This window comes from Myotis davidii, unplaced genomic scaffold, assembly GCF_000327345.1.
Source record: "Myotis davidii unplaced genomic scaffold, ASM32734v1 scaffold128, whole genome shotgun sequence".
NCBI lineage: Eukaryota > Metazoa > Chordata > Mammalia > Chiroptera > Vespertilionidae > Myotis > Myotis davidii.
In genome coordinates this window covers 2,728,387-2,744,039 of record NW_006299719.1, presented here as the reverse complement: position 1 = coordinate 2,744,039, position 15,653 = coordinate 2,728,387, and the positions used below count along the sequence as shown (strand labels likewise).

The 15,653-nt window shown below is 33.6% G+C and overlaps 1 protein-coding gene across 1 annotated transcript in view; it reads right to left on the bottom strand.

Moving 5' to 3' along the window:
* Positions 1 to 15,653, bottom strand: part of NEGR1 (neuronal growth regulator 1) — an 854,147-nt gene that overhangs the window by 837,073 nt on the left and 1,421 nt on the right. The gene's annotated exons all lie outside the window — the stretch shown is intronic.

Sequence of the window (15,653 nt, the reverse complement as noted above, 5' to 3'; positions counted from 1 at the left end):
ATAAGTAGATGAGTGGATTAGAAAACTATGTTACATCTACACAATGGAATACTATGCTGCTATAAAAAAGAAGGAATTCTTATCATTTGCAGCAGCGTGGATGTAACTAGAGAGCATTATGCTAAGTGAAATAAGCCAGGCAGTGAAAGAAAAACACCACATGATCTCACTCATTTATGGATAATAAAGAACATGATAACCTAATGAGCAAAAAGATAGATATAGAGGCAGAGAAGCATCGCACAAACTGTCAAATTACAGCGGGAAGGCTGGGCGGTGTTGTGGGGGTGCGGGTAAGAGATTAATCGAAGGACTTATATACATGCATATAGGCATGACCAATGGACACAGGACACTGGAAGGGTGGGGTGAGGGCATGTGCTGGGGGGTGGGGGAGGCTAGGGGAAGGTCAATGGAAAGAAAGGAAGACATGTGTACTATTATTTGTAATACTTTAAACAAGAAAATAAAATTTAAAAAATATATATTGATGACTGTAGCTCGTCAAAACAGACAAAAATAAATACATCCTGATAATTTAAAGTTGTCTTTACTTGAATATTTTTTATATTCCTGGAACAACTGCTATGTAAGCATTTCTTTCTGCAAAGAATTCTCTCTCTCTGACTTTCTAGCTCCCAAATAAATTGTGCAATTGGTTAGATAACCAGCATTAATAGATATTTATTCTTGCCTGATAATTCCTTGTTTTGAGATAGAGAGTGAAATAAGGTAGAGAGTTTAATGTAAAAAATAAATTTACAACAATGTATGTTTTAGTGATTTCTTCATATAAAAAAATATTTAATTTGTACTTAAAGGTAGATGATATAGGAAAGTCTAGATATGGTCTACCAGAAACCAAGTGATTTTATACGCCAGATATGAAGAGAATTTTTAGAATGCCCCAAGAAATGTCCAAAAATCAGCTCCTCAATTATTGAGATTAGAGAGAAGTGTCATTCATTCCACTGAGGTTAGGAGGCTTAGGATAGTTTAAAAATGAAGTAGCAAAAGCACATACATGCTATTTCAATGAAGAATTCTTTGCAGAATAATTTCAAATATTGTTTACTTTGATGGTCAAACAGAGGATCATGTGGCAATCATGAATGGTTCATTACATATATTACCATTCCAACCAAGAAAAAATGATAACGGAAGTATACTGAGAAAAGTGTAGGATTTTAGAGGAAACACATAATGTTGGCAAGAAGGTTTTGAGGCCAGTAGAAGAAACTGAGAGAAAGAAAATATACTCTTCATGGACACTCAGAATATGTCAAAAACTGGCAAATTTAGGGGGAAATCCATGTACAAAAATATTAAGGAGAGGGCACTAAAAAGGCAAATCATTTTAGATGAAATAAAAATGAGTCCAAGAAATAAAAGCTACTGAATGAGATAGTCATCTCATGTACTGATTATCTCTACTTTTCAAAGAAAGCTGCCTTAAATGAAAAACAGGTGAGCCTCAGATATTATTAGAGAACAAATATAATGTATAAAGCACAATATGACATGAACCATCCCTATAACTAGATAGTCCTGGCCATAAGTTACAGCTATATGAAAGGATGGATGAGGAAGGTAAAGAGAAAAGACACTGACATTGAGTGTCAACTGTGTGCTTAATACCACTTAGGACACATTCACATATGTTATTATCAAGATTGACAATAAGTACAGTATAGGAGTAGCTAACAGTATTTTCATTTTACCAACAATAAAACTGAGTTTCTTTAAAACCAAATAACTCGCTTGTGACCAGAGAGCCAATTAGATGGTAAAGTAAAATATGAAACATAAGTTCTTTACACTACCCAATAGTGTTTAAAACACAGGTTGAACTATAATGTAAGTTCAACAGAATGGGCCTTATCTCTTATTATCACTATATTTCAAACTTATAAAAAAGTGTCTAGTATATGACAGGGACTCAATAAACATATGCTGGAAAATTATGAATGAAGGTCTGATAAAACACATTCCTATGAAAAAAAACACACCTCCACAATAAAAAAAAAGATAAAGAAAAATCAATTCAAGTATTCCAGAATTCAGTAAACATATTCTATACAAATACTAATATACAAAGTTCTGTGAAGGATTTGTGATAACACAAGTGAAAGACTGTTATATAAGATAATGGCTGTTATATTCCTTTGCAGAATCATAATAGACAACAGTATACTGTAATAAAATTGATGGAATAAACATTTAAAATGGAAAGTTGTAGGAATTCAAAATTCAGAAAATAAGGAGTTAGAATTGAACTAGAGAAGGCTGAAAATGTTCTTAAATACTATGAGACAAAGATAGGACTTTGTCAGGAAAGCTTTGGATAGCCAAGGAATGAGACATCAGAAAATTTACTCTCCTCTTTGGGACACATGTAAAATCTGTAAAAGTTGAATACGAAAACACATTAAAGAAGACTCTTAAAAACCTTATAAACTTATAACACTTACAAGCTTATAAAAATAAGTTTCCACTCAGATTATAAACTATATAGAATATCTCTTCTACAGCTAGCACAAAAAGGCAACCCATCTACTTCCCATATGTTTAATTTTATACACTGACTGCAATTAAAGAATTAAGACTTTATAACATATTAACAATATGTTTAATAAAATTGGAATAAAAACATCTTTTTTTGATTCCTGAATTTTTTAAATTTATTTTCACATCTATCTTGGAAAATAATGGTGCTTTACTCTAGCCTGCCTAACCTTTTTCAAGGAGAATTTTAAATCAGTTTGATTAATTGTTTTAAAATTATACCAGAATTCACAGTCAAATGATTAAATTGAGGGCTTGGTGAACTACAGCAAGCAACCTATAGCTTTTCCTTTTTGTTAATAAATACAGAATACAAAAGGCCTCAGGAAATATTGTGCCTTAAATGATAATAATGAGCATGGGCTTTGGAGACACACAAGTCTAGGACCAAATTATGGTTATGTCATTTACTACCTGTATTGAAGTTCAGAAAGTTATTCGTCTTCTATGAGATTGTTTCTCCACTTATAAAGTAGAAAAAATGTAGGTTGTTTTGAGGATTCATCAAAATAACCAATGTATAATGCCTAACTATAAATGATTCCCAAAGTTGTTTTTCTCTTGTATTACCAGTAACTTATAATCATTAGGGATGAAATCATCTTAGATGAAATGTTTTTTCCAGAATATATATGGTTTCAGATAGATAAAAAGAAAAAGAAAAAGCTCGTGGACATAGACAACAGTGTGTTAACTTCTAGGGGACAATAATATGGTAACTATATATAGTATAAGATTGAACAAAGAAAAGAAAAAGAGAAAAAAACTCATGGACACTGACAACCGTGTGGTGACTTCCCAGGAGCTGGAGGAAGTACAGGGGGATAAATGGTGATAGAAGGAAACGTGATGTGGGGTCGGGAACACACAATACAGTGTACAGATGATGTGTTGTGAAATGTGCCCCTGAAACCTGTATAATTTTGATAAGCAGTGTCATCCTAATGAATTCAATAAAAAGGGCGGGGGAGAGAATTCACTATTTTCCAATCTAGTGAATGCTTATTACTATCTAATATATGTTAAGTACTTAATCTCATTTAAAATAATTTAACATTTCCTTAAATATATAATGCATTCTTGATTTTTATCGTTTATTTAGCAGTATTTTAAAATGCATATGGTACTTATTAAATGTTAATAATTGGATAAGCAATAGATTTATCATGTGTTTTTTATCTTCTAGTGAGAAGCACAGATTAAAAAAGTCACGAGGTTTGGGATAAAAGGACCTAGATTTGAATTCTAGCTCAGCCACTACTTGTTCTACCCAGGGCAGATTACCTTACCTTTCCAAGCCTGTGTTTATTTGACTATAAAACCAGGAAAGTTTTGCATACTATTGTGATGGTATGTCATATACAGTAAGTACTCAATGAAATTTGAATATGAATCATGATGTTCAGAGTTGTAACATGATTATGAACTTAAATCATCCTGCTGTGCACTTAGCAAATATGCAGAATTAAAAGAAGCATTCATATTTTCTGAGCGTCTACTGAGTTTATTGCCTGTGGATAAAATGGCAATATAGATAGAAAATTCTGGCCCATACAGTCTACTTCTGAACCATATTGTCTTCAGCATAACATAGAGATGTCATAAGGGTCATAAAAGCATAGTTAATCCTGAATAATTATTTGCTGCCCCATTCACAATTCACAGTTGACTATTGTTTTTTAATCTAAGTGTTGACGGTAGTTGATATCTCATTGTTTCAATTTGCATCTCTTGGATTATTAGTGACTTTGAGCATCTTTTCATACGACTATTGGCCATCTGTAGCTCCTCTTTGGAGAAGTGTCTATTCAGACCCTTAGCCTATTTTTTAATTGGATTGTTTGTTTATTTTTTATGTTGAGTTTTATAAGTTCTTTATAAATTTTGGATATCAACCCCTTATCAGATGTATTATTGGCAAAAATGTTCTCCCACTCAGTGGGTTGTTTTGTTCATTTTGCTCATGGTTTCCATTGCTGTGCAAAAACATTTTAGCTTGATGTAGTCCCATTTGTTTACTTTTCTTTTGTTTCCCTTGCCTGAGGAGATATATCAGAAAAAAAATGCTGCTACAAGAAATGTTTGAGATTTTACCGCCTATGTTTTTTTCCCCAGGATTTTTATAGTTTCCAGTCTAACATAGGTTCTTTAATATATTTTGTTTATTCTTGTATATAGTGTAAGAAGGTGGTCTCATTTTGTTTTTTGTACATATCTGTCCAATTTTCCCAGCACCACTTATTGAATAAACCATCTTTACCCCATTGTATATTTGTGTCTCCTTTGTCAAATATGAATCAACTATACACACATAAGTTTGTTTCTGGGCTCTCTATTCTGTGCCATTGATCTATATGTTTGTTTTTATACCTATACCATGATGTTTTGACCAGCTCACAACTCTCAAAATGGCTATCATCGATAAATAAAATAACAAGTGTTGGCAAAGATGTGGAGAAAAGGGAACCCTCCTGCACTGTTGGCTGGAATGTAGATTGACCCAGCCACTGTGGAAAATAGTGTGGAGTTGCCTCATGAGATTAAAAATTGAACTGCCTTATGACAAAGCCATTCTACTTCTGGGAATATATCCAAAGAATCCTGAAACATTAATTTGAAAGAATATATGCATCAGTATATTGACTGTTGTGTTATTTACAATACCCAACATTTGGAAGCATCCCAAGTGTCCATCAGTAGATGAGTGGATAAAAAGCTCTGGTACACTTACACAATGGACTACTACTCGGCCATAAAAAGGAAGGAAATATTACCCATTGCAACAGCAATGGATAGACCTGGAGAGCATTCTGTTAAGTGAAATAAGCCAGTCAGAGAAAGATAAGTACCATATGATTTTACTCATAGGTGAAATGTAAGGAACAAAATAAACTAACAAAATATAAACAAATTCATAGAGAATAGAATAATGGCTATCAGAAGGGAGCTGGATTGTGGGCTGGGTGAAAAAGGTGAAGGGACTAAGAAAAATATAAAAATAAAACACTAATAGCTCATAGATGCAGACAACAGTATAGTGATTACTAGAGAGAAAGGGTAAAGGAGGGATAAATAGTGATGGAAGGAGACTTGACTTTGGGTGGTGAACACACAATACAGTATACAGATGACATATTATATAATTATATACCTGAAACCTATATAATTTCATTAATCAATGTCACCCCAATAAATTCAACACTTTAAAAAATGATATCGCTTTTATATGAACTATTCCAATGTTGCTATCAGTTGTCACCTCTTCCATTCTAAACCCTCTCACAAATATTAATCTTCACCTTCTAACTCTTTCACTGCCATCATATTGTACTTTCTTCTCTCTTCTCATTTCTTCTTCAGTCCTCATACTTCCTATGACCATCCAGTTACAGTAATGCTTTACCTCTGGTGAGTTAATTAAATCAGCATCAATCTATTCGGCATAAAATTTATGGTTCTTGTGATATTGAGTGGTCTGGGTCTGCACCCTAGTAATTAAAACCTCTTTTGCTGTGTTTTGACTTTCCAACTGGGAGTCATTTCCTTTGCTACTGGGTTAACAATAACAAAGACAAGTTGTCCATTAGACTCTTTGAAATATAAAATGTCAAGAGTTTAGCTGAAGTACTCCATACTATTGTTTCCTTAGCATTCATTTTGTGTGGCCGAAAGGCCAGCAGGGACCTTGAACTAGCATCAGTCCTTCCTTCAGTTCATACCCTAGATAATCAGCTGAAGAGTCAGTAGATTGAAGTGCCTGATATCACTTCCCCAGCAGTCCTTGAAATAAGCCTCCCAGTCTCTCCTCTTGTGCCTTCCCTTTGTTTTCACTTCTCCCTCTCCCTCTCCCTCTCCCTCTCCCTCTCCCTCTCTATTTATGGTTTGAATTGACCTATTCTATTTTCATCAGCAAGCACTCCTCCTATGACCTTAATAAAGGCACATGACCCAGGTCCTGCCACTTCCTCTGCCTGCATCTGGCCTTGAACTCCTCGTGTGGCCCTTGGAGGCATGCCATGTGTGTCCTACCAAACTTGTGAGTAATAAACTTCTCTATTTCAATTTTTCTTGTATTCTTTTGAATCAGGGATCACCATCTGATACCCCAGGAAACTACTCATCAAATGTCATTTTAACAAAATCATTATATATCTTCAACAAATAAATAAATATATATATTCAACAAATAAGTATAATGATTTCACATATAATTGGCACAGTGATATGTGGAAAAATATACCATGTCAGTAATCAAATTTCAAATTGATATCAGAAAAATAAAAGAAGCACAAAATCATTAGCTAATATAAATTGAAGCACAAAATCATTAGCTAATATAATCTTACTATGTAGTAGGTACTGGGTTAGCATTTTACAAGCATTTCTCACATCATCTATGTCATTTTGCTAGGGAGGTACTAAGTGAGGATGAGGCATTTGTTCATGTCACATAGCCAGTAAGCAGAGAAATAAAAACTCAAACTCCCATCACCCCTATTGTGGATACCTCAAAGCATGACGGGTTTTTCAATGCAACTATACAATTAAAATAAACAATAAACTCTGTGCATAAGCAAAAGTAATTCCTTATATCTATTTCACATTAATGACATATGAGCAAAACATTGATTAATGGCATATTCTCAGGAAGACAAGTGAGCAATTATTCAAAGATTTATACATACATAAATTTCTCTTATACTACAAAACATTGGTCCTTGATCCCATTGCAGACCAAGGTATAGAGCTACTATCTATCTTTTATAATAAACATAAACAGACCAGCAACTTTGGAGGCAGAGATATACCTGAGTGTAAAATATGATGTATGTCTAACATTATTCCAATTATAACATGAATTATTTGAACTAAAATTCATTTCTTTTATTATAATTATTCCATATAGTAAAATTTATGGGCTTAATTTTTGTCATCACAGTGAGGTGGTTTTATTAGAAATCACTCATATAGCATAACATACTTATATCTCTTCCTTCCTCCTTCTTTCCCTTCCTACCCCTTCCTTCAATTCCTACTCAGCATTCAGGTTTTGAGCACTAATAATATGTCAAGCAATATGTTAAACAGTAGAAATGCCATTTTCTATTCAGCTTATCAATTACCTAGACATTAATTTGAAAATGGGTTACTCACAAATAAAATATATCTAAGTATGTTCTCCTGTAAGAGATATTATATCTATAAGATTAGAAAAACTTTATGACCCCTTTGATTTATTCACTTAATATCCCAATACAATGGTATGTAATGTTACTGGAGAGAATATATAGGCAATACTCTCTTGCCTTCTGATTACAGCTCTTACGTTCACAATATCTCCTAAATCCTGTTAATATCTCTAAATTTAATTTAGTTCCATGAGAGGAAAGGAGTTTCTGGAGACAACAGAACACATTTTTTTCCCATGGCCTTTTAGATCAGCCAAACCTTTCAATACTTTATGGCGGGAGCTATAGCTTTAAAGAAATCTTATTTTGTAGCATGAGCATGGGCACTAACCTGTGTCTAAATGACTTAGTGAAATACAGTAAAGAATAATTTAGTTCTGGATTGAAAAGGGTTATAAACATCTCTCTTAAATTGAACAAATTACCAGCTATCCAAAAAGTATAATATATTGGCTCCTGTTCAAAAGAGCAACGCTTAATGCTGGCAGCACTGCCAAAGTCTTGCTTTCTTATATTCCCCTTTTCCTAGAGAAAGTGATTAAAAGACCAGTTCCCATGCCAGCTGGATGCTTAAGAGCAGCAAAGGTCCTCTCTCAAGATTCAGAACTTGATATGGCTTAGAAACCACTATGCTAATAGATAACCTCCCCACCGTTATAAATCAAAGCCATATGACCACATTAAAATTCTATCAGCTGTAGCAACACCCTGTGGTTTATAAAGTACTGTTGCCCTAACTCTGGAAGACATTTGGAATGATACAAAAGTTCTGCCCTGGTTTGGGGTGTGTAGCTACTTTTCACAATTGAAAGCTTTTCATCCATAGCAAATGGCCAATTCTCTCTACCTCTTTACTTTTATTGATTTCATTTAATTGAAACCTTAAGAGAAAGGAAGAGGAGGCTCCAGACATTGAGGTAGAAACAGAAAAAATGTTTTGCTGTTTTGAACTGTCCTTGTTATCTGCTGATTATAATTGCAAATAGCAAAAACCTTCCTATATAATTTAAAAGCTTGGGTCTTCTTAAAATTATAACGGCATCTCAAAAATCTTCCAATAAGTATCCCGTTGCATTTCAAACTTTTTCTGAAACCCTCAGTGAGACATATACATCTAAAATCTTGACACAACACACACAAAACACACACACCATAAAAGCTTAATTGAACAATACTTAACTTACCTTTATTATATATAATGCCTTTAATCTTATGAAATACATTTTATTTTAAAAAAATACTTTTAGTATACTTTTTCTTCAAGGCACACTGTAGTTTGTATCTTAGTTCAAAGACACTGATTGATTCCAATGTGTCTTATCTCTAAATTAGAACCTTTGCAGGAATACTTAAGGCAGAGGCTCTTCATATATAGATTCAATAAAAAGAGCTTAATCACTATAAGCATGCAGATCCAACACAGTCTGAGAGATATTACAGTTATTAAAATCTGAAACAATTAATGAACTAAAAAAGCAAATACATTTATTCTTTCATTTCTCCTTCAGTGGAGTCATTAATTAAAAATAGTGATGTCAGCCTGATCTATATTGTTATCTGCTCAGCCCTAGAGATAGATGAACAACAGTTGTAGCGCTTACAAACCCAGGTGTTTTGTCAAACAAAATTAATACAGCTAAGAACAGAAAGTACATTTTTTAAAAGAATCAAAAATAGTACTATTATTAAATACATTTAACCACATTTTAAATATGGTGAACTAATTAAAATCCAATCTGATAATGATTATAACCATGTAGAAAAATGTTCGATTATACTCTCTAGTAGTATGGGAAGTTCTTCTTTGTGTTGATGGATTTGAAACACATAAAACACCTAATCAAAGAGCAAGTTACCCAATTTTAATTTAAAATTTCCTTTGCCAAAGCCAAAAGGCAGGTGATGTTATACTGCTCAGGTAAAATAGAACAGTAAACATAATTTTCTCTTATACCTATAAAGCATCAATGATAATCTAAAATGAATCGCAAAACTTTGAGAAAGATGAAATGGCAGAGATCAGTTAGCAACTGCCCTCCCAATTCAGAAATCCTTTCTTGAGCATCTTTGAGATGCTCAAGATGCATTAATTAATGATGGTTTCAATTAAGATCTTTCCTGTGAAAGCGTGGGAAAATGTACCAAATAGTAGGGCTTGTTTATATTGGAGCCAGGCACCCAAACAAATATCCTTCAGAAAGTATTTTGAAGAAGCTAGGGGAAAAGTCACCACATCATCTAATAGTCAGTTAAGAGGGAGAGTAAATTAAAGCAAAACAAACAAATAAACAAACAAAAAAACCACAATATCCACTAATGAAGATCCCCTTAGCTATTCTATATAAGTTATGTGATGTCCATAATGTCTTAATTTATGCTAATTTGAACAGGATATGGTAGAAAAGTGATTTGATTTCTAATTAGAAGATTCAAATGGCTTGAGAGACTAATTTCTACAGTAGTCAAATACTTCAGTACTTGAAACATGGGCATCTTTTTGGTCATACACTTCATAAGAAACTGAAAACTCCTTGGGTATTAAGCTACAGAAAAGAAAGACCTTTAATTCCCATTGATTTAAATAGGCAAAACTGTAAGAATTAGCTCAGCATTTTGATCACATAGCCACAAGCAGAGTTTAGCCCTGGTTCTCTTTTGCTCAGTCAAAAAAGAAAAAAGAAAAGATATAGTATTATTGAATCTTGCTAACATATACCCATCAACTTTTTTATTTTCCCCTCCCATAGCAACATTACATATTTTTTCACTAAACTTATTTATTCAATTGTAAATTTAATTAAATATTTACACACTTGTTTTATTCTCATTATAATCTGGGTATGGAAAAAACAAACAAACAACTATCCATCTTTCTTGTTTGTAATATTCCCCAATGTTGCTATCCAATGCTAGCAAGCAACATTATGGTGCCATGGGTGAAGTAGTAATTTAATCAAATATAATTAAAATCACTGAAACCATTACTTTTCACTTTGTATTAATAAGGACTCTACCAGAAAAACCTAAAGCATTCTGGATATTTAAAACAGAGGGAATTTAATGGAGGGAGCTGATTACAAAGGGATGGAAAAGCTGAGAAGCCAAACCCAGCAGTTAGAACAGCAGGAAACCATTACTGCTCCTAGCATGAAAGAACAAATGGATGAGGCATAAACAGAAGCCCAAGAGCCAGTGATGGGGTGGAAGATGGAACAAAGAGGTTCCAGTGGGAGATGGAGACATTGCTGGACATTGCCCAAAGCAATGAAGAGGGGGAGAAACAAACACTCTGGCCTCTCACTCATTATGTCCTCCATTCTCCCAAACTGCCTATTCTTGGCCAACTGCAGCTTGAAGATATGGCAGACTGAGAAATATGGCTGAGGAATTAGCTCCACCATCTACCTCCAACAGCCCAGAGCAGCAGAAGGTTGAAGGTTGGATCTGGTCAATTGGGCCCAGAACTGTCACATGGAGGAAGTGAACATTTCTTGAAACGCTTCAGAAGTCAGGAAATACAGAATTAATTTATTTCATGGAGCAGTTTAATTACAAAGCCAATCTATTTAAAATAAGTACTTTATTAACATGTTTGTGTTCCAAGAGTTCTATAACTGCATGGGCTTACGAATTCTTCAGGACGAAAAGATTGTGGGGCAAAAAATTCTTTATAAATGTTAAAAATAGTATTGTTCAGCCGAACCGGTTTGGCTCAGTGGATAGAGCATTGGCCTGTGGACTCAGGGGTCCCAGGTTCAATTCCGGTTGGGGCATGTGCCTTGGTTGAGGGCACATCCCCACTGGGGGGCGTGCAGGAGGCAGCTGATCGATGTTTCTCTCTCATCGATGTTTCTGACTCTGTTCCTCTCCCTTCTTCTCTGTAAAAAATCAATGAAATATATTTTAAAAATACTATTGTTCTTAAGTATAATAAATGATTGCATATTGATATGCCAAGTATTAATTAATGCTAATAGGACAGCTCAGAAAAATCACAACACGTAATATTGTAACAATTCATTCCATATTCTGAAACACAGCTTTCCAATTGAGTCAATATGACAATTTATCACCCCTCCTTTTTTAAAAAAATAAAAAGGAAAAAATCAGAATTTTAAATATACTTGTTCAATGGCACTATTTAATAAGTATATAGGTTTTTAAATAATGCCTTAATGTTTCAAAATTGAAATATCTATATAATTGAAAATGTACCTGGAATGTGTAGGGATGACTCAACAGATAATATGAGACTTTTCAATGATATTCTGAAAGTACAGCATCATTGATTTCTATTGCTATTGGTAATTCTCCATTCTCATATGTAAATCATTTACTTTCTTGCATCCAAATAAAATGAATTAACTTAATCAAAGGCAAATGTATAGGAAAAATAAGCTGAGAAGTAATAAACACTTGTCATATCCAGTTGTAAGTCCACTTATAAAAGTTTTGTGTCTTCCAACTGATGTACCTTCTGTGGAAATGTGCTTTATGTTTTTACTTTAAGCAAAAGTTTTCTTCCTTTTGCAATATCATTTCAATCAACTACATTAACAGATGTGTGTTCAACTTTGCTCATGTAAAATATGTCACATTTAAGAAAAGACTCTCCTTTCCTTTGGTTAAAACATGACAAGCACAGAAGAGAATATTTTGAATTCATATCAGGAAGGTAACATAAAATGTGCAAAATTCATACAGAAGAGTTGAAGTAGAAACATATTGAAATAATTCCCTTAAAATGACATGTGTTCTTAAAAATGTTCAGACACTGGCAGGATGTAAATGAGGATGTTCCTTGTATTGTTTCCAAAGAATATTAAACATCTTGGACATGTTAACATACCTGTGTTTGTTAATAAGGTAAGAATAAAATAATTTAGTCACATTAAGACAACTGTAAAACTATATTTAAAAAGTCATCCGAAATTTATGTACTGATACAGAGCTGAGTTATGTTCTCCTTGATTTTCCACATGTAGAAATACCAGATCCTGAAATGTGATCAATGTGGTTCTATCATCTCCTGTCCTTTGCTATGTGGCCCCATGAAACATTAACTCAAATCTTTTATGTACTGCAAAATGCAATATGAAGAGTGGAGAAAAAGTTAATTTCTCCATATACAGTTTAACAAGTTTTCTTAAGTATAAAACACTAATACATATAAATGTAGTTGCAATCAAAGTCACTTTTTAAGAAATTAATGAATGTTTAATTTGTGCTTGTAACTAATTACAATGTACTCTAGACATCCATGCATTCATTTGAATCCAAAGTTTAAGTAAGAGATACCAAATGTTACTTTATTGAGTAGGTGCATCCTTAAATACTTTATAAAGAAGGTCCAAAAAGCTCAAGTGAATCCTTCAGAGATTTATCAGTGCATAGCATCATTAGAAGAAATGGACATTTTTGACATTTAATATATTGTTTTACTAACTTTAAAAGCCAAAGTTAAAGTGATAAGCATGCTGAAATTAGTAAATGAAATTTCATAATAAGTTCTCTATTTAGGCTAAACAGAGAAGATAGTTTACAAATTATAGATATGGGTAGTGGACCAGAGAATGTATTTCCCTTTTACATTATAACATGCATTAAGGAAAGTTTTGTTTTTCTTGATTCTTTCTCTAAAACAGATATTGTGGCATTTTGGAGATAAAAATGTAACATCCGACCTTTAAACTTCTGTTTCATTAATGTAACCACAAGCAACAGAGTCACTGACTGACATGTTTGCACTTTCAGGCCTTTGGCTCTTAAAGTTATTTGATAACTGTTATGCCACTATCGCTTTTTATTGGAGACACCTTGAGGAATGTGTTAGATGAAAAATGGAGTATATTGTGTAAAACTTAGTAAATGATAAAATGTAATTCAGTAAAATATTCTCTTGAGCATTAGATTTCTCTACCTTAATTGGGGGCTGGAGTCTATAGTTGAGGGTAAATTTTTTTTATTTTGTTTTGTTTTCTATGAGTTACAGCATAACATCAAACACAATTCTAAATATCCAAAGCAAAAACGTACTATATAACTCTGTAACATTACTTTTGATGAAAAATATGTCACCTGACTTACACTCAATTAGTCTTTTAAGTTCTGTCTATACTGGTCTATGAACAGAGCCAATACCAGTTGCAGAAGAGGAGTAAAGAAAAATAACTGAGAATTTCTTGTAAATATATATGTAAAAACAGTTAAAAAATCCATGGACGATGTAAAAAAAAATAAAAATGGGATGCTCCCTAGAGGATTCTAAAATTACTATAAGCAAATTACTTTGGATAGAAAGTAATGCAGCTCAGATTTCTATTGCATATGACAAAAAAAAGGATTGTTTTTATTTTAAAAACACACACACTGTAATTAGTTAGAAATATCATTTAGAAAAGACAGAGATTCTAGTCTGTTTAAAAATGTTAAAAGTCCAAAGTTCCCTGAAATAGGATATTACAAAGTCAGGACACAGAAAAAAAAAAAAAAAAAAAAGGAGGGGGTGAGGTACAGTGCATACAAGTAAACAAGGACTGCACCACACCAACAGCACTGGGAAGATATCTTTCCCACTAGTTCGAGAAGCTTTAGTATTGAAGCAGTGAGCAAACTAGCCATAGGTCTCCTAGAAGCAAACCGTGGGTTCAGCTATTTTAATTAGCCACCATATTTAATAGATTATCCATTAGAAGCAAAATGCCAAGGTATATCCTCAAAAGACAAGCAGTCTAGCAAATTCTTTAGTTTGAAAATATTAATGCTCATTACAAATAAGCAATATGCTTCTACAAACATATAAATTATAACTCCCATTATGTATGTTTGCAGCCTCTGAAAACAGTGTGTCATCCTTACCGCTATTTTTCAAACTTTTAAAACAAACTTAATATAAAGAACATAAATATGGGCTTAATTTATATCCTCTATGTGACAAAGAGTTCATTGCTTTTACCAACAATGAAGAGGTATTTTACTAGGTTATTGAAAAAAATTATGCATTACTTTTGTATATGCCCGGTAACATTCTGTGTTTACAGCAAAGATAAGAAGATATATTATAAAAGCACATTACTAGTTTATATTAGATACTATAATAGTATTCCACACAAATTTGGACTCATTAGCATGTTTCAGAAGCTGTAAGTTATATACCACACCCAGATCCCAGATCGTTAAATTTAAAATATGTTACATGACCCAAACAGAAACATATCCCACTCTTCCACTTAGCCATGCCATGTATACTCATTCTGTGCAATCCACTCTTAAACGCCAACCACCACCCAGTGGAGAGAAAGAAGATCTTTCAGGCAGATCTGAGGTGTACATCAGGTGGGGGTGCCGGGGGGAAGGGAGGGCGATGGGAAAAGAAGGAAGAGGGGCGTTTAGCCTTGTTTAGATCTAAGTACTGCTGATCATCCATTTATATTTTCACGAGAGAAAAGGTATCCAGAAGCTCACTCCGCAGTGTTGCTTAGTGGTAGCATCAGGCTATGAATACTCATTAATGACAAAACATTTCAATGCTCAAGCTTGGGGGAAAAGGGGGGAGAAGGGAGAGTGAGAAAAAGAAGTAAAACTGAAAATTGAAGGAGGGAGGGAATAGAGAAGAAAGAGGGAATAGAGAAAATGAGACGAGAGAGAGAGAGAGAGAGAGAGAGAGAGAGGTTGTACACATGTGTGAGTGACAGCATGTGGAACAGTAGAGAAGTGTGTGCCTTTTGAACAGTAAAAGAGAATCTGAATGTGAAAGTGGTTGCTAGACCATGGAAGAGCCAATGTGTGTGGGGATGTGAAGTAGAGAATATGTGAAGGAGTGTGTTTAAGAAAAAGAGATTTGCCAGGGTGAGAAAAAAAAAAATAGTACTGGAGGGGGTTAGAAGGAAGGGGCATGTG